Source organism: Myxine glutinosa, chromosome 2 (assembly GCF_964187855.1).
Source record: "Myxine glutinosa chromosome 2, kmMyxGlut1.1, whole genome shotgun sequence".
Taxonomy (NCBI): Eukaryota; Metazoa; Chordata; class Myxini; order Myxiniformes; family Myxinidae; genus Myxine; species Myxine glutinosa.
This window is the reverse complement of record NC_136262.1, coordinates 209350796-209378195: the sequence shown is the minus strand read 5'-3', so window position 1 is coordinate 209378195 and position 27400 is coordinate 209350796. Positions and strand designations below refer to the sequence as shown.

Below are 27400 nucleotides of genomic sequence, written 5' to 3'. Positions count from 1 at the left end.
CTGTCATCCTTCCGAGGTCGGCAAATTGATGTACCAGTTCACTGGTAATTCCCTGTGTATCGCAAGAGGCGACTAACAGGGTTGGCGGCAGGAAGACCATCCGGCCATAAGACATTGCTTCAAAAAAGGGGACCCACGGTGCTCAAAAAAGGCCAACCCCTGCTCTGCGGGGAAAAATGGCCTCTAAAGGTGGTTCAGTTACATATATATATATATATATATATATATATATATATATATATATATATATATATATATATATATATATATATATATATATATATATATATATATATATATATATATATATATATATATATATATATATATATATTGTTATGTCGATGTGGTAGTGATATGTAGAGCAAATAGATCTGAGTAGGTAACATGCTTCGTGTCTCAGGGTAAGGAAAACTAACTGTAATAAGTTCTTCATGTGTAGGCGTTTTGACGGGTAAGGAGTATGCTTGTGAATCTACCAGGAGGTTCGAGTGATAAGTAGTGTAGGGATTAAAGAGAAGTGCCCCTGTTTGTCCTCACCTGGTTAGCCAAACATTTGTCCCTTTTGGCACTGCACACCACTTAGACGCTTAGTTAGCATCTCCTTAGTGCAACACTAAATAACGCCCCCCCCTGACATGACTGCGGAAGAGAACCGGCAAAAGGAAACCAGGCCAAGACACCGCCGCATGGCCGCCGCCATTTACACCTCCGACAGGCCTATCCACCTCGAGTGCCACGTGCTATGACGACATCACTGGCCTGTGATTCGGTGGAGGCCACTGATTGGGTGGCGCGCCAAGACTGACGTGACCGCCGCGGGGTGATACGAGGGGCGGTAGGACTTTCGTGGAGTGAGTGAGTTGCGCGGCAGTTGGTTCGAGACAGTTGGTTCGAGAGGGAGAGCACGAGAGTTGGTCGAGTTAGGTTGGAAAGAGAAGCGAGTTCGAAGGACGGAGAGAGACTTGGCAGTGAGTGAGTGAGTGAGTTGGTTCAGGGCAGTCGCGCGGTAGTTGGTTCAGAGCAGTTGCTTCTGGCAGGGAGTCTTGAGACGCAGAGGAGTTGGCCAGCAGTGGAGTTCGGACAGGCAGAGGATTGTGAGAGTTGCTTCGTTGGCCTGAACTTGGCTCGAAGCGGGACTTGGCGTGCAGTGGACTCGTGCTCTCTTCCCCCCTTTGCCGTTTTGCCGCTTTGCCAGGGTCGACCTCGCTTGGAGCCGCTAGCCTGCGTTGGATGTGTGGTGCTCTTCCTGCTGTGGGACCTCGTGGTGCTGGGAGCGGTGAGAGGCTTGGTGCGGGGCCTGGTGGCATGTGAGTGGGGCCGTGTTACACGCAAGACTACAGACAGATAAGACTGCACACTACATTACCTTTCCCAATTACACGACGAACGTGTTCTTTTATTAATTCCATTCCTCGTCTTGTTTCTGAAGTCGATCTGTGGGATCCCAATTTAGTTACCTTATTTTATTATCGGCGCGTATTTTCCTATCCTTGCTTTTATTTGTAATAAACCCTTGTATTATTTTCTATTCCCCGTTACACCTGTTCCCGCTTGAGTTAATCCCCTTACAGGACAGGAGCTATGTCGGTGCGCTGAAGGTAAGCTTTTGCCGCAGCCTCCATTTTCCTTCTTCCTCCCCCGCGACATATAGCCGAATCCGTGTTTGGTAGTTGCCTTCGAATAAGACCGTTTAGGCTATCCGCAACTCTGATGTTAACCGGAGTTGCGCGACAATATATATATATATATATATATATATATATATATATATATATATATATATATATATATACAGGGGGCTGCAAAAGTAGGTATACAGTAAGGATTATACCAGTATTACGTTTATGTAATTATTTGTAATTTGTAATTTAGGTAAATGTAATTATTTGTAATATGTAATTTAGGGATTAATATGTTTATTATTGATATGTTTATTATTGATATGTTATTATTGATATGCTTGTATAATCAATAAAATACGTTTTGTGCGCACGTTTTGTTTTTCATTACTGTATACCTACTTTTGCAGCCCCCTGTATATATATATATATATATATATATATATATATATATATATATATATATATATATATATATATATATATATATATATGTGTGTGTGTGTGTGTGAGTGTGTCTGTGCCACAGACCTGCCTGTGCAGAGGTGTGAATGCCACGTTTTCTCCAATGCCAGAATCGATTTTGTATCTGCCTTTATGTTCTCATCATTCGTTTGATGATTAACAAATTTCTGCTGAGCTTATCTGTTTTGTCCTGTAAATGCATCTCAATCGGTCACAGATAAACTTGCTCTTCTTATTGCCTTATGAAAACTAGATGGTATTCATAGAATACTTACCCTGCGTAGTCAACTTGGTGTAAGCCAACTCTTCTATTTTTGAACGTTTCTTTTTTTTTGATCCAATATGGCTGCCAGACCACGTGAGCGATGACATCATAAATTTATATTCTCTAAATAATTGTTGCATAGATCATGCTCAATAAATTTCAAACTGATCAGACTAAGCGTTGTCCCTGTCGAATTATGACGTCATAATTATGGCACCAATGACGTCATTGTTAACAACACCGATTCCCCATATGGAGTTCTTTACAATGAGTCACGTTTCAATTTTTAAAATGCTGACATGGCACAAACTTTACTTTACTGTAAAGGCCATCCACCGTTTGCCCTTCACGTGACTCGTGGGGGTCCCTCTCGGCTCTCCCCCCGTTGGTATTTTTGTGCACATAAGATTGTTCACGGTTCTGTTTAAATATTATTTAAATATGTATAATCTTTCCCCTTCAGTGTTTTACTCAGTGGTATTTTACAACACGCTGTTTTTCTTCCTATTTAAAAGGCTTTTCTCAATTTCCTCTCCAACTCATTCCACCTCAAAAAAAAGAAATTCAATATCTTATACGTCTCCCTCACTACATGGTCTAAATTCACATTCATTCCATCCCTCCTCCATCATTCTGAACCGGATTGCTAACTTGAAAATCACAACAAACCCAATTTGTTTTCAATGTTCGTCTTTCATTAATCATCCACTTTCTAAACTCCCCTCTTGCCCCTCCCATCCAAATCCCTCCCCTTGCACCTACACTCCTAAACTCCCCCCTTGCCCCGCCACTCTTAAACTCCCCCCCTACCCCTCCACTCCTGAACTCCCCCCTTGCCCTTCCACTCCTGAACTCCCCCCTTGCCCTTCCCCTCCTAAACTCCCCCCTCACTCCTCCCCTTCAAACTCCCCCCCAACCCCTCCCATTCAAATCTCCGCCCATACCATTCCTCTCCAATTCTCCCTCCTCCCCCCTCCTCCTCAAAGCTGCCTCCTCCCCACTTCGTCTCCCTTCTATCTCATACCTCCACCCCCCCCCAACCTTCTTCTTTCCTCTGCCCCCCCCCTCAAACAACCCCTCTCTGTGCCTCATCCCTTCACCTTCAAACCTTTCATCCTCCTCATCCTTCCCTTTCTTGGAACTCTTCTGCAATCGCTGACACACTAACAACTGCTCTCCCTACCTCCCCCTCTCATCCTTCATCTTACCCTACTCCTCCCCTCCCCTGTCCTGTACCCGATGCTCCCCCTCTCTCTTCATTAACGGTATGGACCTCAAACATCTGGGGCCTTCGCTCAAACCTGACTGATCTCTCCATACAGGTTGCTTCTGACAATCCAGACTTGATCTGCTTAACAGAGACTTTCCTCCTTCAAGATGTCTCTGATTCCTTAATATCTCTTCCTGGTTACTCCCTCCTCCGGTATGATAGACCTGAGCCTTGGCCTGGTGGTGGGGTGGCTATCTTTATCAAAAACTCTCTTCCTCACTCTCCTTGCACTGCCCTCTCTCCCTCCTCACCCCCAGGAGTACCTCTGGCTACGGCTTCCTCTCCGCTCCCACCTTTTGTTCATATGTGTTCTGTACCGTCCCCCAAACAGTGATGACTCCATCGACATTTCACTGTCTGACAACATGGACCAACTTCTATCCACTCATCCCAACTCTCTCTTCCTCATATGTGGTGACTTCAATTGTCATCATGCCACCTGGTTGGGTGTGGGTTCCTCTCTCACCAGTCATGGCACCTCAGCAAAGGACTTCTGTGACTCACTGGGATTGACACAATCTGTCAATTTCCCGACCCGGATCTCAGCCAATGGAGTATCTTCTCTTCTAGACTTTCTGCTCACCTTCACTCTTTCATTCCTCTTTACTTCCGCCTCTGGAACAAACTCCCTCACTCTCTTCAATCCCACTCCTCCCTCCAAGTCTGTAAAACAGCTGTTCACCACCATCTCTTATCTTCCCCCATCCAAAACCTTGATCTTTTCTACCCCCATTAATTTCACCCCAGATCCACTTTTCTGAAATACCAACTTCTTTCCTGGAAGTCTTGGCAGTGTCCATATGTTTTATACCTCTCCCACCCCCCCCCCTTCCCATGCCTCCCCCCCAAAGCCCTCTCCCTCCCACAGTTCTCTCGATGTCTCCATGTCTCTCGGTCCCTGCTCTCAAATGTTTGTGTTTGTGTCCTTCCCCCTCTCTCCCCATCTTGTCTACCGCTCCCGATGTTATTTGTTTTGTGTGTCTGTTTGTCTTTCTGTGTGATTAATGTTCGCTCTTTCACGAGCCTCGATCTTGTATACAAAAAAAAAAAAAAAAAAAAAAAAAAACTGAAATGCAGACACAAATGTTATATTATCGTCAAAAATCGTCGGAATTTCGCCAAATCTGTTTTGGTCTTGTGTTAATATACCTGAGCAATTGAGAAATCTGAAATCAGAATTTTATTTGAGGTCAAAATGACCCCGTGAGGTCGCTCCGTACTTTGCCTGCTCGTCATGTGCAGTGTGATAATTAATTCCATGCCCACTCCAGAAGACTCTTCTTCTTCATGCAATAACAACTTCTAGCTTCCAGACCGTACATCCAATCATCTTGAAATTTGGCACACATGTTACACTTCATTACCTCTACTATATATATAAAGTTTCACGTCGGTCAATGGAGCGGTTCAAGAGTTATACATTTTAAAAATATTTTCGTTTAATTCTATATATTCTTCCAAACCACGTGACCTATCGAAAATTACAAAAGGTTATTTTAGTAGACTGATATGCTGAACACATCTGTGAGGTTCCCCTCGATAGGATCAAAAATGAGGGAGGAGCTTGGTTGTAAACGTTTATGCTTAAAAACATCATAACTCCAAAACCATGTGATGCATGACGTCATTCTCGCTGACTTTTTTGTTTGTCATGGGTATGCGATTCTGCGTGCAATGTTTGGCCTCGATCTATTCAGTCGTTTAGGAGAAAATTGGATTTTAGTGGTTTTTCAAGATTTTCACTCAAAACAATATGGCGTCCGCACCACGTGACTTACGACGTCATTATAATTTTATTTCTGCATCAATTTATATCGAGAAGATGCTCAAGAAATTTCATCCTGATCGGATAAAGTTTTTTACTTGTCGAATAATGACGTCATAACGGCGGGATATATGACGTCATCATTCACATATGTTATTCCGCATGGAGAGTTCTTTGCAATGAGACCTGTCTCAATTATTTCTGTGCAGAGGCTTTTGAGATATAGAGGTGCAGTTTTTTGGGTTTTTTTCCAAGATGGCGCCCATATCACATGACCTGTGACGTCGTAATATTCATTAAAATATTCTACAGGAGGAGGCCCTCGTATGGTGAAAATTTCATGTCAATTGGACCAACGGTTGCCGAGAAAATGAATTTTTAACATGCAGAAACGCACGCACGTACGTACGTACATACCCGAATGCTTAACCCTGCCTTTCGTTTCGCGAGCGCAGTGTAACAAGTTGTGGACGGATTCGGATGAAACTTGGTGGAGAGGTCGGGTGTGTGAGAAGGAAGAATTGGTTCGATTTTGGTGAAGATCTGAATATGGATTCGGATACGAGAATTAATTAATTACAAAGTGATTCTTCACCATCGACTGATGGGGCTAAAACCGATACATAGCACGATATTTCAAAAAGGTATGGACAGATTTGGACGAAACTTGGTGGAGAGGTCGGGTGTGTGAGAAGGAAGAATTGGTTCGATTTTGGTGAAGATCTGAATATGGATTCGGATACGAGAATTAATTAATTACAAAGTGATTCTTCACCATCGACTGATGGGGCTAAAACCGATACATAGCACGATATTTCAAAAAGGTATGGACAGATTTGGACGAAACTTGGTGGAGAGGTCGGGTGTGTGAGAAGGAAGAATTGGTTCGATTTTACTGAAGATCTGAATATGGATTCGGATACGAGAATTAATTAATTACAAAGTGATTCTTCACCATCGACTGATGGGGCTAAAACCGATACATAGCACGATATTTCAAAAAGGTATGGACTGATTCGGGCGAAACTTGGTGGAGAGGTCGGGTGTGTGAGAAGGAAGAATTGGTTCGATTTTACTGAAGATCTGAATATGGATTCGGATACGAGAATTAATTAATTACAAAGTGATTCTTCACCATCGACTGATGGGGCTAAAACCGATACATAGCACGATATTTCAAAAAGGTATGGACTGATTCGGGCGAAACTTGGTGGAGAGGTCGGGTGTGTGAGAAGGAAGAATTGGTTCGATTTTACTGAAGATCTGAATATGGATTCGGATACGAGAATTAATTAATTACAAAGTGATTCTTCACCATCGACTGATGGGGCTAAAACCGATACATAGCACGATATTTCAAAAAGGTATGGACTGATTCGGGCGAAACTTGGTGGAGAGGTCGGGTGTGTGAGAAGGAAGAATTGGTTCGATTTTACTGAAGATCTGAATATGGATTCGGATACGAGAATTAATTAATTACAAAGTGATTCTTCACCATCGACTGATGGGGCTAAAACCGATACATAGCACGATATTTCAAAAAGGTATGGACTGATTCGGGCGAAACTTGGTGGAGAGGTCGGGTGTGTGAGAAGGAAGAATTGGTTCGATTTTACTGAAGATCTGAATATGGATTCGGATACGAGAATTAATTGATACGAGAATTAATTAATTACAAAGTGATTCTTCACCATCGACTGATGGGGCTAAAACCGATACATAGCACGATATTTCAAAAAGGTATGGACTGATTCGGGCGAAACTTGGTGGAGAGGTCGGGTGTGTGAGAAGGAAGAATTGGTTCGATTTTACTGAAGATCTGAATATGGATTCGGATACGAGAATTAATTAATTACTAAGTGATTCTTCACCATCGACTGATGGGGCTAAAACCGATACATAGCACGATATTTCAAAAAGGTATGGACTGATTCGGGCGAAACTTGGTGGAGAGGTCGGGTGTGTGAGAAGGAAGAATTGGTTCGATTTTACTGAAGATCTGAATATGGATTCGGATACGAGAATTAATTAATTACAAAGTGATTCTTCACCATCGACTGATGGGGCTAAAACCGATACATAGCACGATATTTCAAAAAGGTATGGACTGATTCGGGCGAAACTTGGTGGAGAGGTCGGGTGTGTGAGAAGGAAGAATTGGTTCGATTTTACTGAAGATCTGAATATGGATTCGGATACGAGAATTAATTAATTACAAAGTGATTCTTCACCATCGACTGATGGGGCTAAAACCGATACATAGCACGATATTTCAAAAAGGTATGGACTGATTCGGGCGAAACTTGGTGGAGAGGTCGGGTGTGTGAGAAGGAAGAATTGGTTCGATTTTACTGAAGATCTGAATATGGATTCGGATACGAGAATTAATTAATTACAAAGTGATTCTTCACCATCGACTGATGGGGCTAAAACCGATACATAGCACGATATTTCAAAAAGGTATGGACTGATTCGGGCGAAACTTGGTGGAGAGGTCGGGTGTGTGAGAAGGAAGAATTGGTTCGATTTTACTGAAGATCTGAATATGGATTCGGATACGATAATTAATTAATTACAAAGTGATTCTTCACCATCGACTGATGGGGCTAAAACCGATACATAGCACGATATTTCAAAAAGGTATGGACTGATTCGGGCGAAACTTGGTGAACCGATTGGGTGTGTGACATGAACAAATCGATGAAACATTGGTGAAGATCTGAATATGGATTCGGATACGAGAATTATTAAATTTTATGAAGTGAATCTTCACCATTGAGAGATCCGGCGTAAAGCGATATATAACATTATATTTAAAAAAGCTATGGACGAGTAACTTCAGGGCTTGTCCAAAAAAAAAGAGAGACACAAAGACCGACGTTATTGCCGTGGAGTGGTCTTCACAGGGGAGTAAAACATGCCACGTGCACCCAGAACTTAAATTCCCTGTCTGGAGGAGGTTGCCCATTGACAATCATGCACCAAAACACCCAGACAACCATTATCATTGTTTGGGAGACCTATAGGATGTCTCAAATACAGACAACAACAACAACAATAGTGTTCAAGCCAGCAATTTCAAGCTTCTGCCTTCATAGCATATCATCAGCAAGACACAAAGAAATGTTTAACGAGCAAGACTCTTCCCTCATTTGAGATAGGAAGAGAGAGAGGGGGAGATCTCTGAAAACAACCCATAGGGGAGCAATGTTCATGTAAATTCGGGGGAGGAGGAAAGGCGAAAAACTCTGTGCGTCTGTTTTTGCGCACCACATCCACAATCATTTAACATCACATGGAAAAGAGTTTCATTGTTGTCGATCAATTGAACTTATCCAAGCAAATTTTGTCACAAATATTTTCTTGTACACCTACCTACTAGATGTTGGTTTACAAAATATTTTTTATGACTTTACAAGATTTTAGCTAAACTTGTTACACACGCTGTCGTGTGCAGCCATTCTGGCTGCCGGTTTGCAATCATTTCATAGGGGTGCGGCCTGCCGCTGACGCAGTGCCCTCTCTATTACCAGTCCACTGGTACCCATTTCGTCGACCTCGGAAGGATGACAGGCTGAGCACAAAACTTGTTAAAATCTTATGCTACAACTAGTAGGGGGGCCTATGTACTCAATTTCAAGTTCGTGTGCAGTTCATGTTAATTTTGGCCGACCACTATAAATGTATTCTACAGGGTCCTACTAATCGGAAAAATGATGTCGCCATTTTTTTCTGTTGACCTTTAGTGACCTTGACTCAAGGTCAAAGTTCAAACGTCATTACAGTGACCATACTTCATTCAAAGTATATCGACCTTGGTACCAAAATGTGGCAAATTTCACAAGGAACATTGATTATGACATTTGTTTTGTCATTTGCCCTCTCAGATGTTTGCAATATGCAAATCACCTAATTAGAGAAAAAATATGCATAATTAACATATAGTCTTCACCACACACGTAAATCCCATCACTTCGCATTATTATTGAATGCCGATCATTAGTTACCATCTCAAATGTGTTCTGCTGGATCCTAAACTGGAAAAATATGTTGATTATTGTTTTCTGTTGACATGTTCTTGATATTAACTGACCTTTGACATGTACTTGACTTTACTTACCTTGACCCAAGGTGAAATGTCAAATGTCATTTTAACCATGTGACGCGAACAAGCAAAGTGATTTGGACATCTGCCAGAATCAATTTTGTGTTTTTAGGCAACAAATTAAATGTTAAAAATACTAACAATGGCTAAAAACCCAACCAACATGAGCAAATGAGCATGATGAATGAATAGCATAAAGAAAAGCATGGGAACTTGAATCCAAAAATCAATATTCTAGACATCCGACTTATTTTGCTTGATCGCAAGTATAAACGCGAGTTGTCTGTGACGTCTGGATCAATTTTTGAATTAAATTTAAATCCCGATTTTTATATATATATCTATATATATATATATCTATATATATATATCTATATATATATATATCTATATATATATATATATATATATATATATATATATATATATATATATATATATATATATATATATATATATATATATATATATATATATATGTATATATATATATATATAAACGCGAGTTGTCTGTGTGTCCGCGTTTTATTCACAGATGGCTGAACGGATCTTCATCAAACTTTCAGAGGTACATCAGTGAGTGCCTGGGAGTGTTCTTGACAAAAGAAAAAAAAACAAAAAAAAAAAAAACGTTTTTGGGGGGTTAAAACCCCCCAAAATCGCTCGATGGTGCCGGAGCCTTTTTAAATTAATAACAGTTATACACAAGTACACATTCGCATAAATAAATACAAAACAATTACCAGACATTTGAATACAAATAAATCAAACAATTCCGGAAGTGTACGAATTTGGTAGTATGGCTTCTTCTTCTTCCTGATCGGCATCACACTTAACTCAGAAACGTGAGCCACATTCACTCAGAAACGTGAGCCACTCCCCTTCCTCTTCTGCCTCCCCCTTCCCCCTCCTTCCCCCCCTCCCCTTCTCCCCTCCCCTCCCCTCGTCCCCTCGCCACCCCTCGTCCGCCCCTCACCCCTCCCCCGCCCGGCAACGCCGGGTACTTCTGCTAGTATATATATATATATATATATATACCTGAGCATACGTAAGATGAAGCAGGCAAGATAACCTCCTTATACATCGAGGTTCACTCAGACTATGTTAAATTGTAAGTGACGAAAGTTATTTGAAAGAAGCAAGTAAGCAGAGTGGCGCAGCGGAAGCGTGCTGGGCCCATAACCCAGAGGTCGATGGATCGAAACCATCCTCTGCTAATTGGTTATTTCGTAAAAATGGAATTTCGGACATCAAGTTACTATTTGGACAGAAAGTTGTTGCTTCGCTCCTCACCACTTCTGCAATGTGATTCCACAACAAAAATTATTTCTCTGTCATGCGTTATTTTTACCTGCGACTCTCCCAGAGATTCGCGTTGCTGTTTGAGTTATTGATGGAGGTCGATTTTTGGATTTTGAAATGTGAACCCATTGGTCGGACATTTGTTGGACCATACCCACATCTGTGGCTTGACTCCACCCACCACACCATCGAAACAAAATGATGGAAATCAAGTATTACGTTATTAAATTACTAAAAACATAGGGGTAATACCCCTGGCGCTCACCTGGTACAATAAACAGTATATTGCACTGACTAAAGGTATTTTAAACCAATTTCAATGGTTGCTAGAAGACAGGGCGGAAAGTAGAATCACAAGACTTTAAACAAACAAAAAAAACAAAAAAAGTACCTATTTTGGGGGCTACCCCCCAAAATTTTGAAAAAACCCCGTGTACCTCCTCAGACCCCAATTTTTCCAATGCCTTGAACAAACTTTGGTACAACACCAGTGACTAAGGTTGTGGTCAAAGCTTCATCAGAAATGCATGTGTAGTTTCTGAGAAAAAAGGAAATACATATTTTGGGGGGCGAGCCCCCCTGCAGATACCCAAAAGGGCAGATTTTTTTAAATGCCGTCAACAAACGTTGTTACATCACGGGTGATGAAGGTTTTGGTGAAGTTTCTTCGAAATTGTTTGTGTAGCTTCAGAGAAGAAAGCAAATATCTATTTTGGGGGCTCAAACCTGGACTCACTTTGACCACCCGGTAGACTCCCAAAGGGCCAGATTTTTTTAATGCCGTGAACAAACGTTGGTACATCACGGATGATGAAGGTTTTGGACAAGTTTAATCAGAATTGCATGTGTGGTTTCTGAGAAGAAAGCAAATACCTATTTTGGGGGGCCACCCCCCCCCCCCTGTAGACGCCAAAAAGAGCAGATTTTTTAAATGCCGTGGACAAACTTTGGTACAACACGGACGATTAAGGTTGTGGTCAAGTTTCATCGAAATAGTGCATGTAGTTTCAGGCAAGAAAGCAAATTCCTATTGTGTGGGGTCAAACCTGGATCCACTTTGACCCCCGGTAGACCCCCTTAGACCCAAAAAAATGTTTTAATGCCGTGAACAAGCTTTAATCACAACACAACAAATATAATTTGTGCCAAATTTGGTCGCAATCCCATTGGCGGTTTCGGAGAAGAAGTTTCAAGTGTTTACGGACGGACTGGCGGACGGACGACGTGCCATCGCATACGCTCCCCTGAACTTGGTACCAGGTTAGCTAAAAACGTAAATTACTCAAAAAAAATTACGAACATCACTAAAAAAACGCTATTGCTAACTATACCGCCATGGCCATAATGTGTATTTAGAAATAACGTTATGTAATTTTAGAACGGCCACAGAGACACAATGGAAGCTTCATGAACCGCCACCAGCAATGCAGGTAAACGGGTTGATGCCTCACCCTGCATGCAAAACACCAGGGTGGCAGTTCATAGCTGGATTCAGATTTGAACCCAGGCGAGACAACTCAAACTCACCAGCACCTTGAAAAAGTGGACCAGAGTACAAGTGGAAAAAAAAAACTTAAGTAATTTTTAAAACAAGCCAAACACATTTAATATGGTTCATGTTGACATTTATAAGGTAATATTTCTTTGAGGTAGGAAAAAAGGCTTAGTCTCAGGTCTCTAGCCGTTCAACAAGGAAAGCATTCATGAGCAGCGTTCCAATAACAAATGACCCACAACTTTAGAATTGGCTGCGGGTGTCAGTACGATTAGCCTATGCGTGAACCTATTCACTGCACTGCTCTCCCAATAGTACAAAATACTCGATCAGGGATTTCTCACTCTTAATAACCATCGTTAACACTGCTCTCAACTCATGATGGCATAAGTAATGACCTATCCTGAATGGAGATTATATTTCACACTTTACAGAAAGGCCCAATTTGTTGGCACCATCTGCAATCTTCAGCAGACTTGGTCATGAAAGTGCATGTGAATTCACAAATTTGTGACATTCTCAGATCAAGGGTTTTCATTCTTCAGTGTGTTACATTTCCAAGACACATTGTTGTATAAAACTCTTTTCTTCTTTTTACCAAACTGTGACATTGTCATGCAAAGTTTGTATTTAAAGAGGCCTTCTTGTTTCAGGGAGGTAGGATTAATCACTTAACAGCTTCAGAATTATTGATCACATTGAGGAAGTAGAGATTGAAGATCCTTGATAAGTTAGTATTATACTTTCTTGAGGAATTATGCAGGCATCCAAATCAGCATGTTGGTGATCATATGACGCCCCCTCCCCCAATGCGATGATTCATAACGCCAAGAACACAATGTCTGCACAATATGGATAAATGCGGAGTAACATCACAAAAACAAACAAGAAAAAGAGCAATCAGAGATTGCAAACCCTCGTAAGGCTGTATTTTCAGTGGTTTTTAAGGCTTTTGTGTTAAAACAAATATGGCGGGCGAACCACGTGACCGATGACGTCATCATTATTATTTTTTCTCCACCAGTTTATGTCGTCATGTCGCTCAAGAAATTGCATCTTGATCGGATGAAGTTTTGTACTTGTCGAATTATCAAATTATGACGTCATAATGGAGGCCTTGGGCCGAGAGAGTTAAAAATTGGGCAGTCTATTCCAGGCCAAGACCAATATGTGTGTAAAGTTTGGCGATTCTACGTGCAACGGTGTAGACGTAGTGCTGCAAACAGACAGACAAACAGATGAAAAATCAGTCAGAGACCGAGGACTTGCTGGAATTTACTTTTTTATCGGCCATTTAGGACAAATATGGCGGTTGAACCACGTGACCGATGACGTCATCATTAACATATTTTATTCCCCATGGAGAGTTCTTTACCATAAGCCATGTCTCAAATTTTTCTATTCAGCACTTTCGGAGACATGGAGGTGCAAAGTTTTTCGGTTTTTCAAGATGGCGGCCGAACCACGTGACCGATGACGTCATCATTAACACATTTTATTCCCCATGGAGAGTTCTTTACAATGAGCCATGTCTCAATTTTTTCTATTCAGCACTTTCGGAGATATAGAAGTGCAAATGTTTTCGGTTTTTCCAAGATGGCGGCAGAACCACGTGACCGATGACGTCATCAATTGGGCACAGTCAATTCCAGGCCAAGACCAATATGTATGCAAAGTTTGGCGATTCTACGTGCAACGGTGTAGACGTAGTGCTGCAAACAGACAGATGCAAAAATCAGTCAGAGACCGAGGACTTGCTGGAATTTACTTTTTTATCGGCCATTTAGGACAAATATGGCAGCCGAACCACGTGACCGATGACGTCATCAGTAACATATTTTATTCCCCATGGAGAGTTCTTTACAATGAGCCATGTCTCAATTTTTTCTATTAAGCACTTTCGGAGATATAGAGGTGCAAATTTTTTCGGTTTTTCCAAGATGGCGGCCGAACCACGTGACCAATGACATCATCATCAGCATATTTTATTCCCCATGGAGAGTTCTTCACAATGAGCCATGTCTGCATTTTTTCTATTCAGCATTTTCGGAGATATAGAAGTGCAAATTTTTTCGGTTTTTCCAAGATGGCGGCCGAACCACGTGACCGATGACGTCATCAATTGGGCACAGTCTATTCCAGGGCAAGCCAAATATGTGTGTAAGGTTTGGCGATTCTACGTGCAACGGTGTAGACGTAGTGCTGCAAACAGACAAACAGACAGACAGACAGACAGATGAAAAATCGGTCAGAGACCGAGGACTTGCCGGAATTTACTTTTTGATCAGCCATTTAGGACAAATATGGCGGACGAATCACGTGACCGATGACATCATCATTAACATATTTTATTCCCCATGGAGAGTTCTTTACAATGAGCCATGTCTCAATTTTTTCTATTCAGCACTTTCAGAGATATGGAGGTGCAAAGTTTTTCGGTTTTTCCAAGATGGCGGCCGAACCACGTGACTGATGACGTCATCATTACCATATTTTATTCCCCATGGAGAGTTCTTTACAATGAGCCATGTCTCAATTTTTTCTATTCAGCACTTTTGGAGATATGGAGGTGCTAATTTTTTCGGGTTTTCCAAGATGGCAGCCGAACCACGTGACCTATGACGTCATCATTAACATATTTTATTCCCCATGGAGAGTCTTTACAATGAGCCATGTCTCAATTTTTTCTGTTCAGCACTTTTGGAGATGTAGAGGTGCAAAGTTTTTCGGTTTTTCCAAGATGGCGGCCGAACCACATGACCGATGACGTCATCAATTGGGCCCAGTCTATTCCAGGGCAAGACAAATATGTGTGTAAAGTTTGGTGATTCTATGTGCAACGGTGTAGACGTAGTGCTGCCAGTAGCGGACTGGGTCTTAAAACCGGCCCGGGCATCCTTCACCTAGGTCGGCCCATTATTCATTTATATGTTGCTTATCTGAGAAAATAGACGAAATGCTTGAAAAAAAAACAACTAAATAAAATCCACTAAAAATTAAATTTATTTTCAGTAACACAAGCACATGTCATGTCTAAGAGAGCAGGTCCCTGCGCAGTTTGCTGCTTCTGGCAGCCACATCATCAATGATATCCTTAGTTTCAAGTTTGGCCAGGATCCCTTTTTCCACAGACATCAACATGAACACCTCAATATGTTCTTGTGTCATTGTACTTCGCAGACTGCTTTTGATTCTCTTCAAAGCAGAGAAAGACCATTCACATGCCACTTGTGACACAGGCAGCGTTAGCAGCATCTTGTAGGCAAACCCAATGCTCTTGTAGGCATCAGTGAAGAGGTTCAACTTGAGGAGCACCTTGTAGCAGCAGAGAGGACAGGCTTTACATGACTTACCTGTACTTGGCAGAGTCTTCCTGTCCAGTTCAGACTCACTGTCCTCCTGCACTGTATAAGCATCTGCTACTGATTGTTTCAGTGTTGACCACTGTTCTCCAAGGCTTCGCAGTTCTTTTCGTAGTTGTTCCGCAGTGACACCATCATCAAATCTCAGCAAATGTTTATGCAGCTCTTCCATAGCTCCCGATGGCACTTGATCAAAGTTCCTTGAGTGAAGAAGTGAGAGATCAGCAAACAATGTTGATGTTGCTGATCTGTCAAACCGCTGCTCAATGCTGCTCACAATAGTGTCCACTATTCGGTTGTACACTTCAATACGATACTTCTTTACTGGGTCAGAAGCTGATGTAGCCTCATCTATGGACAGTTCGCCATCAATACGTTTGTGCTGTCTTTGCTGTTTTATAGGAAGGGACTCTTCCATAACAAGATTTACATCCATTTCATCCAGCTGGTCATTAGCCCATTGAACAAACTTTGCAGCTGCATCATGACAAGCTTGGATGTCATCCCATAGCATCTGCATATTCTCTAGCAATTCATCCACCATCCGGTGCACAGTCATCAGATCCAATTGCACAGTTTGTAGATACTTGGAGCGCGCTGTAGTGCGGGAGAATACTTGCAGGTATACTTGTGCAGTCAGAATTGTTTCAAACTGCAGGAGACTGGCAATGTATCCATTCACCTTGGCCTTAACAGCTGCTTGGATCTGGTCAGCAACTAGTATGGCATTAAGAGTGGTGATAACTTCCATGAAAAGCGCTCCAGTTGGGTTGTTGAATGAACCAAAAACCTTCTTCATGGCAGCACCCTTTGACCACCATTAGTTTCTCCGATAGTTCCCATTCGTTTCACAGTAGTGGAGTGTCGACTCGAGATGTTCATTCGCTGATAAGATTCCCGAAAATGTCATTCAGTAGTGAGAACAGTGATGCGCTAGTCACCACAACACTTGTATCTTCGGTCACAACGAGATTTAACACATGTGCGTGGCACCAAACATGGATCTGCATTGGAGCTTCCTTTGATAGCAGAGTACTGAAGCCTTTGTAGCACCCCTGCATGTTTGCTGCACCATCAGTTGAGTTTCCAACACAGTTCTTGAGGCCAAGATTCAGTCCGAACAAGACTTCAGAAACAAGTTGCACAAAAGCTTCGCCAGTGGATTCCTCACATTTCACCACACTCACTAATCTTTCTTGGATAGTGCCAGTGCTATCAACATATTTAAGAACAACAGAGCACTGGTCTTGTGTTGAGATGTCTTGAGTGGTATCAATTTCCACAGCAAACATGTCTGTTACTTCTTCAGAAATTCACTGACATATCTTATCCCAGATAACTGTGATAACATAATTCACTGTAGTTTTAGACAGCAAAGTTACCAAGGAGCCTCGACCTCGTGAACTCTTTGCCTTCTCATGTTGCTTCTTGCTGTTCTGGACAACGTGAGAGAGATGATTGGCTGTGCAGGAATCATACTTCCCAAGTTGTTTTACAACTTCCAGAAATGTACCATGGTCGATCTCCTCATTGTCAAGTGTGTATGCTGCTTCTTCATTACTTCCTCTGTAGCTCAGTCCCCTCTTACCTATGAGTTTGACCACATCCACAACTCTTTCCATCACTTGTCGTCTCTTTCTAACCTCATCATGATGGCTATGTGCGAGCAGGTGAGAAACGCTGGACTGTTGTCGATCTACCAGGTATGCTGTAGAGCATCTCAAATGAAAAGAAGAGCGTTCATGTTCTTCAACATGTGTATGTACATGTCGCCAGTCAGTCATTCCCTCGATGAACGTGGACCAGTCTGAGGTGCTGGAAAACGCCAAGCACACTGAACAGTGAAGAGAATGATTGTCCTTGTTGTATGACAACCACCATCTGTTTGTACCATCGTTTCGCATGAAACACCTCTTGACCACTCGGTTGTCAGTTTTTTGATTGGGGTGATAAATTCCAAAACAGCAAACAATCTTCATCTCTACATGGTTTCTTAAAGTAGTTAATCAAGGGGTATCCCTCCTCTGCAAGTGTAGCAGCTGCAGCAGGTACATCTCTCTCAGCTGACTGCACCTGTTCGTGTTCACAAATTTGCACCAATTCTGCCGATTCAGCTGCCAATTGGTCATCTACTGATTCAGCTGCCAAATGATCATCTACCAATTCAGCTGCTGATGTTCCAGCTACCGATTCAGTATCCTTATCCCCGTGTTCAGTGACTTCACCAGGCCCAGTATTAGTACTCTTGAACAGATCCAAAAGGTTTCTGCACTTTGAAGCACTATCTGACAGTTTCTTTTTCTTTCGATCACGTTCCTTCTCAGCACCTCCTTTTCTTCTCTTCTGGTTTGCTTTATCCATTGTTGGTTACAGATACAGATGCTGAAAAACAAAAAAAAATTAGCATCGTAAGTGAGTTCGCGACATTGTTATCAATACTAGATCAGTAGTCAGTAGACCTATCTAAACTTACTTGGCCTATCGGCTCAAAATCCTTTTAACTGTTGATTTGGTAGTTTTTACAATGAAGGAAACACATATCGGGAGTACATACGACATAGCGATTGTGAATGTAACAGCTCTGAGGCGTCTTTCGCTTCGCATCGCAATGACAGTGAGCACCAACATGGCGGCTGTAAGATTAAAATCTGGCTTCAAGCCCCCTCACCTCACAGCCCACAGCCTTCAACCAGACATATTAACACGCTCATCCCCCTTCATTCCCGTTCTTCAAAGCAAAGCGGTAAAAATTGTTGAGTCGCCATTACATATGACGAGCAACGGTACCTGCCCTAAGGGCGGGGCTTCAATTAGGAGGCACGATTAATTTTAACATCCGTTAAATATCACATGCAAATCATCAAAATCTAAACAGTATTTTTAGAATTTCAATTTAAAAAACCCACATCACTGTTCATATCGGTAAATATTATTCCATCGTCTTTCAAATCGTGATTAGTGATATCAACTGTACGCTTTTCTTTCGGAAAAAAAATTGAATGATTTTGTACGGTACCTCTTCTTCAGCTTAGAACTTCAGGATACACGACATTGCTGATAAAAGTACCTTTTCTCTCTTTGAAGTTCTTTGGCAAACATTTTTATATTGTCACTGCTGCCAACGCGACGCCATGGCATTATTCTAAACATTAATTCATTCATTCATTCATCTAATGATCATTAAACATTATTCTTACGCTCATTGAACGTTCATTAAACGTTCATTAAACGATTACGAAAATAAAAACGAAAAACATTACGAAATTACGTTCACACCGTCACATCAAACACTACCGTGAACACAAAAGTCACAAACATCGTCACAAACGTTACGTTACGTAATTCAAACCGTGAACACATCGAATATTGGAGAGCCCATTGCGCAAACGAGTTGTTTTCTCTGGTACGTGTTACTGGGCGGTACCGTTGCTAGTAATTATAATGAGGCGTCAGGGGCGACCTTTTGAACTTTTGATATTTAGCGGGGAATCCCCGGGGATGGAGGCAGAAGTTTTCCGTGACAAAAATTTTTTCAGCAGTTTTTTTTACCCGGCCCAGCGGCCCATTTTTTACCCAGCGGTCCCAGCCCACCGGGCATTGCCCAAATGCCCTGTGGCCAATCCGGCCATGAGTGCTGCGCAAAGAACAAACAGACAGACAGACAGACAGACAAACCAACCGATCAACATACTTGCCGAAATCTTTTCCGGCAAAGGATGAATCTTTTCCGGCAAGTAACAAACCAATCGATCAACGTACTTGCCGGAATCTTTTCCGGCAAGTAACAAACGGACTCAAATGCAATACCCTCTCCTCTTGCGAAGGTAAATATGCATAATATAGTGTCTGATGTGGCATCTGTGCATGAGTGACTGTGTTGTCCTGTTTTCTCACTGAACTATTCCCTCAAACTTTTGTGAAATTGTACCAAACTTCCAGGCTGCACTATCCCTCTCGTATGTTTGTCCTTCGGGGGTTTTTTTTGAAACTTTTTGAAAACAAATTTGAAATATTTATTGAAAAACAAATTTATTAACTTGAATCTTCAATTTCAATTGCTTATGAAAATGTAATATCACCAATATCACAAATACATTTATGCAAAATAAAGTTTGTATTTTGATTGGTGTAAATCATGACAATGCAAACACTCACATACAGTCATTACCCTCAGTTGAAGCAATCCTGTGCCTCTGTAGCGATGTGGGGCCAGCTCTGTCTGTGCTTTGTCCCCCAAGTATTCCTGCAGGACGCAAAAGATGTGCTCGCAATCCTGATCTGGTGAAACTGCCAAAATCAAGACTCTCTGCTCACCTTCACTCTTTCATTTCTCTTTTTTCCCGCCTCTGGAACAAACTCCCACATTCTCTTCAATCTCACTCCTCCCTCCCAGTGCCGGATTAAGACTTGCCAGAGCCCGGGGAAAAGAATTTTTTGGGGTCAGTCTCAACATGAGTGCCACCCCAGGAGTACAGGTTGTCTGAGGTTGAGCAAATAATCTCTCGTCTCTCTGGCTTATTTAGATTTAGAGATGAAGGAGTTATATTAATAAAATACGTTTTTTTCCCTCATTTAATTGAGTACCTGCACACTTATATAATGTTAAACTTTAACCATTTTAAAATTTTTCCCATTTTTAAAGCGCCTCTATACTTAGTATTTATCGTACCATTCTTATTCCTCTGTCTGCGCTCTCTCAGAACGTCCGCTCGAGAGGAGACACTCGCTGTTTGACCTGTTTGACGAAACATTCGCTTTTTAAATTTTGACTTTTTAACCCCCCCCCCAAAAAAAAAGTATGTGCTCTCTTCCCTGAAACTATACACACAATTTCAATGAAACTTGATTACAATCTTCATCGCCCATGATGCACCAAAGTTTGTTCAATGCATTTAAAATATCAGGGTCTGAGGAGGTTTGTGGGGGGTTTGAGTGACTGTTGCTCCTCATCCATGTGAGCTTCAGGACCCACAGTCCTATTTCAAAAAAATCTTATAAGTTACAATTTATAAACTTAATTTTGTACACATAAATTTTGAAATCACAGTGCAGTATTGTATATCAGAATTATCACAGAAGAATATCTTACCTGCACTAGCTGAGAAAACCTTCCATCAAAAGTCTCTGTTGTGGTTGTACGGTTTTGTGATTTCTTAGCATCTTTGAAGTACGCATTTGATTTTTTTGTTTATTTTTACCAAGAACGACTACCGTTGTGTCGTAGTTATCTGAACCCCTGATTATAGTTATTTTATTACATCTAACAGAACAGATTACCAAGTTTGGACCATGTCCAGACAGCTATTTTTGTTTGTAAAAAGAGAAACAGCATGAAATATTTTATTCATTCAATTTTTTTTGGCTGGTCAAGATCTGAGGCTGGGATCAAATGCCCTATTTGTTCCCATTATAATCTGCCATTGCTCCCTCCAGGTTTTCAAAACAGCTGTCCACCACCATCTCTTATCCAAACCTTGATCTTTTCTACCCCCATTAATAAACTCCAAATCCACCTTTTTCAAATAATGATTTCTTTCCTGAAAATCCTTGTCGTGTCCATCTTGTTTATGCCGTGTACCCTGCTCCATCCCTCTCCCTTCCACAGATCTCCCGATGTCGCTGTTCTCTACCGTTGTTGTGCTTCCCTCTCTCTCCCTTTCTTGTCTCCTGCTCCCTTAATAATATGTTCGATGTGTTAACTCTTACACAAGCCTCGACTGAGATTAGGAAACGCACATATAAAAAAAACTTTTAAAAGATGAACAGCACGATTAGGAAACAAACATTTAAAGCACTCTCAAAAGATGAAAATCGCGATTAGGAAACACACATTTAAAGCACTCTTTAAAGATGAACAGCACGATTAGGAAACATTTAAAACACTCTTAAAAGATGAACAGCACGATAATGGGAATGCACAATTAAAGCACTCTTAAAAGATGACCAGCACGATTAGGAAACACACATTTAAAGCACTCTTAAAAGATGAAACAAGACAGGGAAACACACATTTAAAGCACTTCAAAGATGAACAATGCGATTCGGACACACACATTTAAAGCACTCTTAAAAGATGAACAGCACGATTAGGAAATGCACATTTAAAGCACTCTTAAAAGATGAACAGCGCGATTGGGAAACACATTTAATGCGATATTAAAAATTAACTTGACATCACTTATCCACTCATGTCATCCTCCAATTGGTTATATCAGAATAAGCTGATTTATCACACGGTCACAGATTTCTTCACCCCAATATTTGGCCGTTCAAAAATTACATAACGCTGTTTTTAAATAACACGTTATGGCCATGATAGTATAGTTGGCAATAGTTAAAAAGAATTTTTTGCGTATCATAATGCTTGATTACGTATCATGACGGCATGCTTGATTTCCATAATTTCGGCTCGGTGCTATGATGGGTGGAGTCAAGCGGCAGATGTGGGTGTGGTCAGGCAGCTGTTCTACCAATGGGTGCACATTTCAAAATTCAAAAATGGACCCCTAACATGAACTCCAACAGCAACGCGAAGCTCTTGCAGACGTGCGACAAAGCGGTAAAAGTGATTGGGGAATCACATTGCAGAAATAACAACTTCCTGTCCGAAATACCATTTTTATAAAATAATGAATTAGCAGAGGATGGTTTCGATCCATCGACCTCTGGGTTATGGGCCCAGCACGCTTCCGCTGCGCCACTCTGCTTACTTACTTCATTAATTTGCTCTCATTTCAATAATAAAACCTGTTCTTTGTTTTAGCATCAAGTAAAGTTTTTCAATAATTTTTGTCACTTTTACAATTTAACACAGTCTGAGTGAACCTCAACATTAAAGGAGGTTACCTTTTACCTAACTTGGTCTATCTTACCTGTGCTGCAGACATATGTTTTGTCATGTGAACATATGATAATGCTTGTTCTTGTGGGCACTCCCATTGGGTAACCTTCTTAGTCCACCTTCGGTGGGCAATTTTCTGCGGGATGGTCTTGAAAATGTACTTTATAATTTTTTTCCATTTTGTCCCCAACCCCTCCGACAAGGTCGAACACGGGTGACATTAAAATTAGCTCCGATCGACCACCCGACCGACCGACCATCTGTCCATGTACTTTTGTGCATGTGTTATGTCCATGTACTTTTGTGCATGTGTTATGTCAAAAACCATTGAACATTTAGCTTTCATACTGAAGATATCCATTCCTCAAGCAATCCGTGTGACGAATCAGCTCGTTCTGATATAACCGCAGGCAGGGTGGCATAGATGGACAAGAGGTTATATATATATATATATATATTATTTTTTTTGGAACACAAGATCGAGGCTCGTGCACGAGCCAACATTAATCACACAAAAAGTCAAACCGACACATAAAACACAAAATAAGGGGAGCGGTAGACAATATGGGAAGAGAGGGGGAAGGGCACAAACACAACATTTGCAAGCAGGGACATCGAGAGAACTGTGGGAGGGAGAGGGCTTGGGGGGAGGTGGGAGAGGTATAAAACAGATGGACACTGCAAGAATTTCCAGGAAAGAAGTTGGAATTTTAAAATAGTGGATCTGGGGTGAATTAGCGGGGGTAGAAAAGATCAAGGTTTTGGAAGGGGGGAGATAAGAGATGGTGGTGAACAGCTGTTTTAAAGACCTGGAGGGAGGAGTGGGATTGAAGGGAGTGGGGGAGTTTGTTCCAGAGGCGGGAGAAAAGAGGAATGAAAGAGTGAAGGTGAGCAGAGAGCCTAGATTTTGGCAGTTTTGGAGCTGCGGATGATAGCCTTGTATGTGGTGAGGAGCTCAGGTGTGCCAAAGAAGGACTTCGCACGACGGAGGATGCCCAGTCGGCGACTGGCTTTGGAGGCCAGCTTGGAAATGTGGTTTCCCAAGAAAGATCATGGCAGATAGTGAGACCCAAAAGCTTGAGTGACAGAACTTCTTGGAGAGGATTTTTGAGAAAGTAGATGGGAGGGTTTTCCAGTCGGTCTTTTCGGAGAGACATAGTGAGAGTGTGAGATTTGTCAGGATTGAAAGACATGTTCCACTTGTTTGACCAGTCTGTGATTTTGCCCAGGTCTGCAGAGAGAGAGGAGGCTGCAGACTGCCGATCTGAGGGATGAGGAATGGAGCGGCAGAGAGTGGAGTGATCAGCAAAGAGATAGAGAGGATTTTCAAGAGAGTCGGAGAGATCATTGATGAAGACCAGAAAAAGCACAGGGCCCAGAACACTACCTTGGGGAACTCCAGCCAGAACAGGAAGGGGAGATGAGAGAAATCCATTCAGGGTCACACGTTGACTACAACCAGAGAGGAAGTCCGGAAGCCATGGATGGAGATTTCCATGGCTACCATAGGAGGAGAGTTTGGTGAGCAGAGCTGGGTGCCAGACCGTATCGAAGGCACGTGATATGTCAAGGGAGACAGCTCTGATTTGCTGTTTGGCATTGAGGACCTCCATCCATTGTTGAGACAGCAGAAGCAACATGTCCAGAGTCGAATGACCTGGTCTGAATCCAAATTGATGATCAGAGATCAAGCCATTGGAGAAGAGGAAGGATTTGATATCCGAAGCAATGATGGATTCCATGACTTTGCTGATAATTGGGAGTAGGCTGATTGGTCTGTAGCTGGAAGGATCTGTTTTTGCACCTTTGTTGTGTAAAGCGGTAATGTTTTCTGATTTTCAAGATGCTGGCAGATGACCTTGAGCAAAAGAGAGGGTGAAAAGAACAGAGAGAGGGTGAGATGGAGCGGCAGAGCAGGATTTTAGGACCCGTGGGCTGATGCCGTCTGGTCCAGTTGCAGAATCAGAGTCGAGGTTTGACAAAAACTTCTCCACCTTGTCAGGAGAGAAGGACACAGACTCCAGGAGCAGTTGGATTCGACTGGGTAAGGTGGGAACAGAGAGAGATGGGTTTGGGACACAACATTTTGAGGCAAACACAGAGTTGGGGCATTCGGCTTTGTCACGTGCGGTGTCAACTGTGTAGCCATTTGAGGTAAGGGAGGGGATGGAGGGGGAACAAACACCAGAAATGGATTTGACCAGATGCCACCAGGATTTGGAATAGGGAGACAGGTTTTAGAGTTCGGTCTTGAGAGTGGAGAGATCGTGCTTCCTGACACTCCTGAGGGTAGACATACACTTGTTCCGAGCTTGGTGGAAGGAACTGAGATTGCCTTCAGTTGGATTTGCCTTCTGAGAGGCAAAGGCAAGTTGTTGTCCCCCGTCGCTCAGCGGAGCGAAAGGGGGACTATGGCTTTCCCCTCCGTCCGTGTGTCAGTCCGTCCGTCCGTCCGTCCGTCCGTGCGTGCGTGTGTGCGTGCGGGCGTGCGTGCGTGCGTGCGTAAGCGAAGGACCGCATTCGAATTTGGTGTGTGGGTGCAACCCACGTCAAAATACAAGATGGCCGCCGCCATGTATGTCTGATGCCATGTATGTCTGAACCTTATAACCTGCATATCTTGAAAAATAAGCGAAGTACCAACTTCTAATCTGGTGTGTGGGTGTATCTAGGCATAAGGAAGAACGCTATTGAAAATTGGGTCGCCACGTCAAAATCCAAGATGGCCGCCACCATATATATGTCTGAAACTTGTGAGCGAAATATCTCGAAAAATAAGCGAAGTACCAACGTCTAATCTGGTGTGTGGGTGTATCTATGCACAAGCAAGAACGCTGTTTAAAATTGGGTCGCCACGTCAAAATCCAAGATGGCTGCCGCCATGTATGTCTGATGCCATGTATGTCTGAACCTTGTAACCTGCATATCTTGAAAAATAAGCGAAGTACCAACTTCTAATCTGGTGTGTGGGTGTATCTAGGCATAAGGAAGAACGCTATTGAAAATTGGGTCGCCACGTCAAAATCCAAGATGGCCGCCGCCATGTATGTCTGAACCTTGTGAGATGAATATCTTGAAAAATAAGCGAAATACCAACTTCTAATCTGGTGTGTGGGTGTATCTCTGCATAAGGACGAACGCTGTTGAAAATTGGGTCGCCAGGTCAAAATCCAAGATGGCCGCCACCATATATATGTCTGAACATTGTGAGCGAAATATCTTGAAAAATAGGCGAAGTACCAACTTCTAATCTGGTGTGTGGGTGTATCGAGGCATAAGCAAGAACGCTGTTTAAAATTGGGTCGCCACGTCAAAATCCAAGATGGCCGCCGCCATGTATGTCTGATGCCATGTATGTCTGAACCTTATAACCTGCATATCTTGAAAAATAAGCGAAGTACCAACTTCTAATCTGGTGTGTGGGTGTATCTAGGCATATGGAAGAACGCTATTGAAAATTGGGTCGCCACGTCAAAATCCAAGATGGCCGCCGCCATGTATGTCTGAACATTGTGAGATGAATATCTTGAAAAATAAGCGAAGTACCAACTTCTAATTTGGTGTGTGTGTGTATCTCGTCATAAGGACGAACGCTTTTGAAAATTGGGTTGCCACGTCAAAATCCAAGATGGCCGCCACCATATATATGTCTGAAACTTGTGAGCGAAATATCTCGAAAAATAAGCGAAGTACCAACGTCTAATCTGGTGTGTGGGTGTATCTATGCACAAGCAAGAACGCTGTTTAAAATTGGGTCGCCACGTCAAAATCCAAGATGGCTGCCGCCATGTATGTCTGATGCCATGTATGTCTGAACCTTGTAACCTGCATATCTTGAAAAATAAGCGAAGTACCAACTTCTAATCTGGTGTGTGGGTGTATCTAGGCATAAGGAAGAACGCTATTGAAAATTGGGTCGCCACGTCAAAATCCAAGATGGCCGCCGCCATGTATGTCTGAACCTTGTGAGATGAATATCTTGAAAAATAAGCGAAGTACCAACTTCTAATCTGGTGTGTCGGTGTATCTCTGCATAAGGACGAACGCTGTTGAAAATTGGGTCGCCAGGTCAAAATCCAAGATGGCCGCCACCATATATATGTCTGAACATTGTGAGCGAAATATCTTGAAAAATAAGCGAAGTACCAACTTCTAATCTGGTGTGTGGGTGTATCGAGGCATAAGCAAGAACGCTGTTTAAAATTGGGTCGCCACGTCAAAATCCAAGATGGCCGCCGCCATGTATGTCTGATGCCATGTATGTCTGAACCTTGTAACCTGCATATCTTGAAAAATAAGCGAAGTACCAACTTCTAATCTGGTGTGTGGGTGTATCTAGGCATAAGGAAGAATGCTGTTGAAAATTGGGTCGCCACGTCAAAATCCAAGATGGCCGCCGCCATGTATGTCTGAACCTTGTAAGATGAATATCTTGAAAAATAAGCGAAGTATCAACTTCTAATCTGGTGTGTGGGTGTATCTCTGCAAAAGGACGAACGCTATTGAAAATTGGGTCGCCACGTCAAAATCCAAGATGGCCGCCACCATATATATGTCTGAAACTTGTGAGCGAAATATCTCGAACAATAAGCGAAGTACCAACGTCTAATCTGGTGTGTGGGTGTATCTATTGGGTCGCCATGTCAAAATCCAAGATGGCCGCCGCCATGTATGTCTGAACCTTGTGAGATGAATATCTTGAAAAATAAGCGAAGTACCAACTTCTAATCTGGTGTGTGGGTGTATCTCTGCATAAGGACGAACGCTATTGAAAATTGGGTCGCCACGTCAAAATCCAAGATGGCCGCCACCATATATATGTCTGAACCTTGTGAGCGTAATATCTTGAAAAATAAGCAAAGCACCAACTTCTAATCTGGTGTTTGGGTGTATCTAGGCACAAGGAAG

At 42.2% G+C, this 27400-nt stretch overlaps 2 non-coding genes across 2 annotated transcripts; one reads left to right on the top strand and one right to left on the bottom strand.

The window, feature by feature from the left end:
* Positions 1–10637: 10637 nt before the first annotated feature.
* Positions 10638–10709, top strand: TRNAM-CAU (transfer RNA methionine (anticodon CAU)). The gene has a single exon. It is a non-coding gene; the product is annotated as a tRNA-Met (tRNA).
* An 11577-nt stretch (positions 10710–22286) lies between these two features.
* Positions 22287–22358, bottom strand: TRNAM-CAU (transfer RNA methionine (anticodon CAU)). Its single transcript has one exon. It is a non-coding gene; the product is annotated as a tRNA-Met (tRNA).
* Between the last annotated feature and the right edge of the window lie 5042 nt (positions 22359–27400).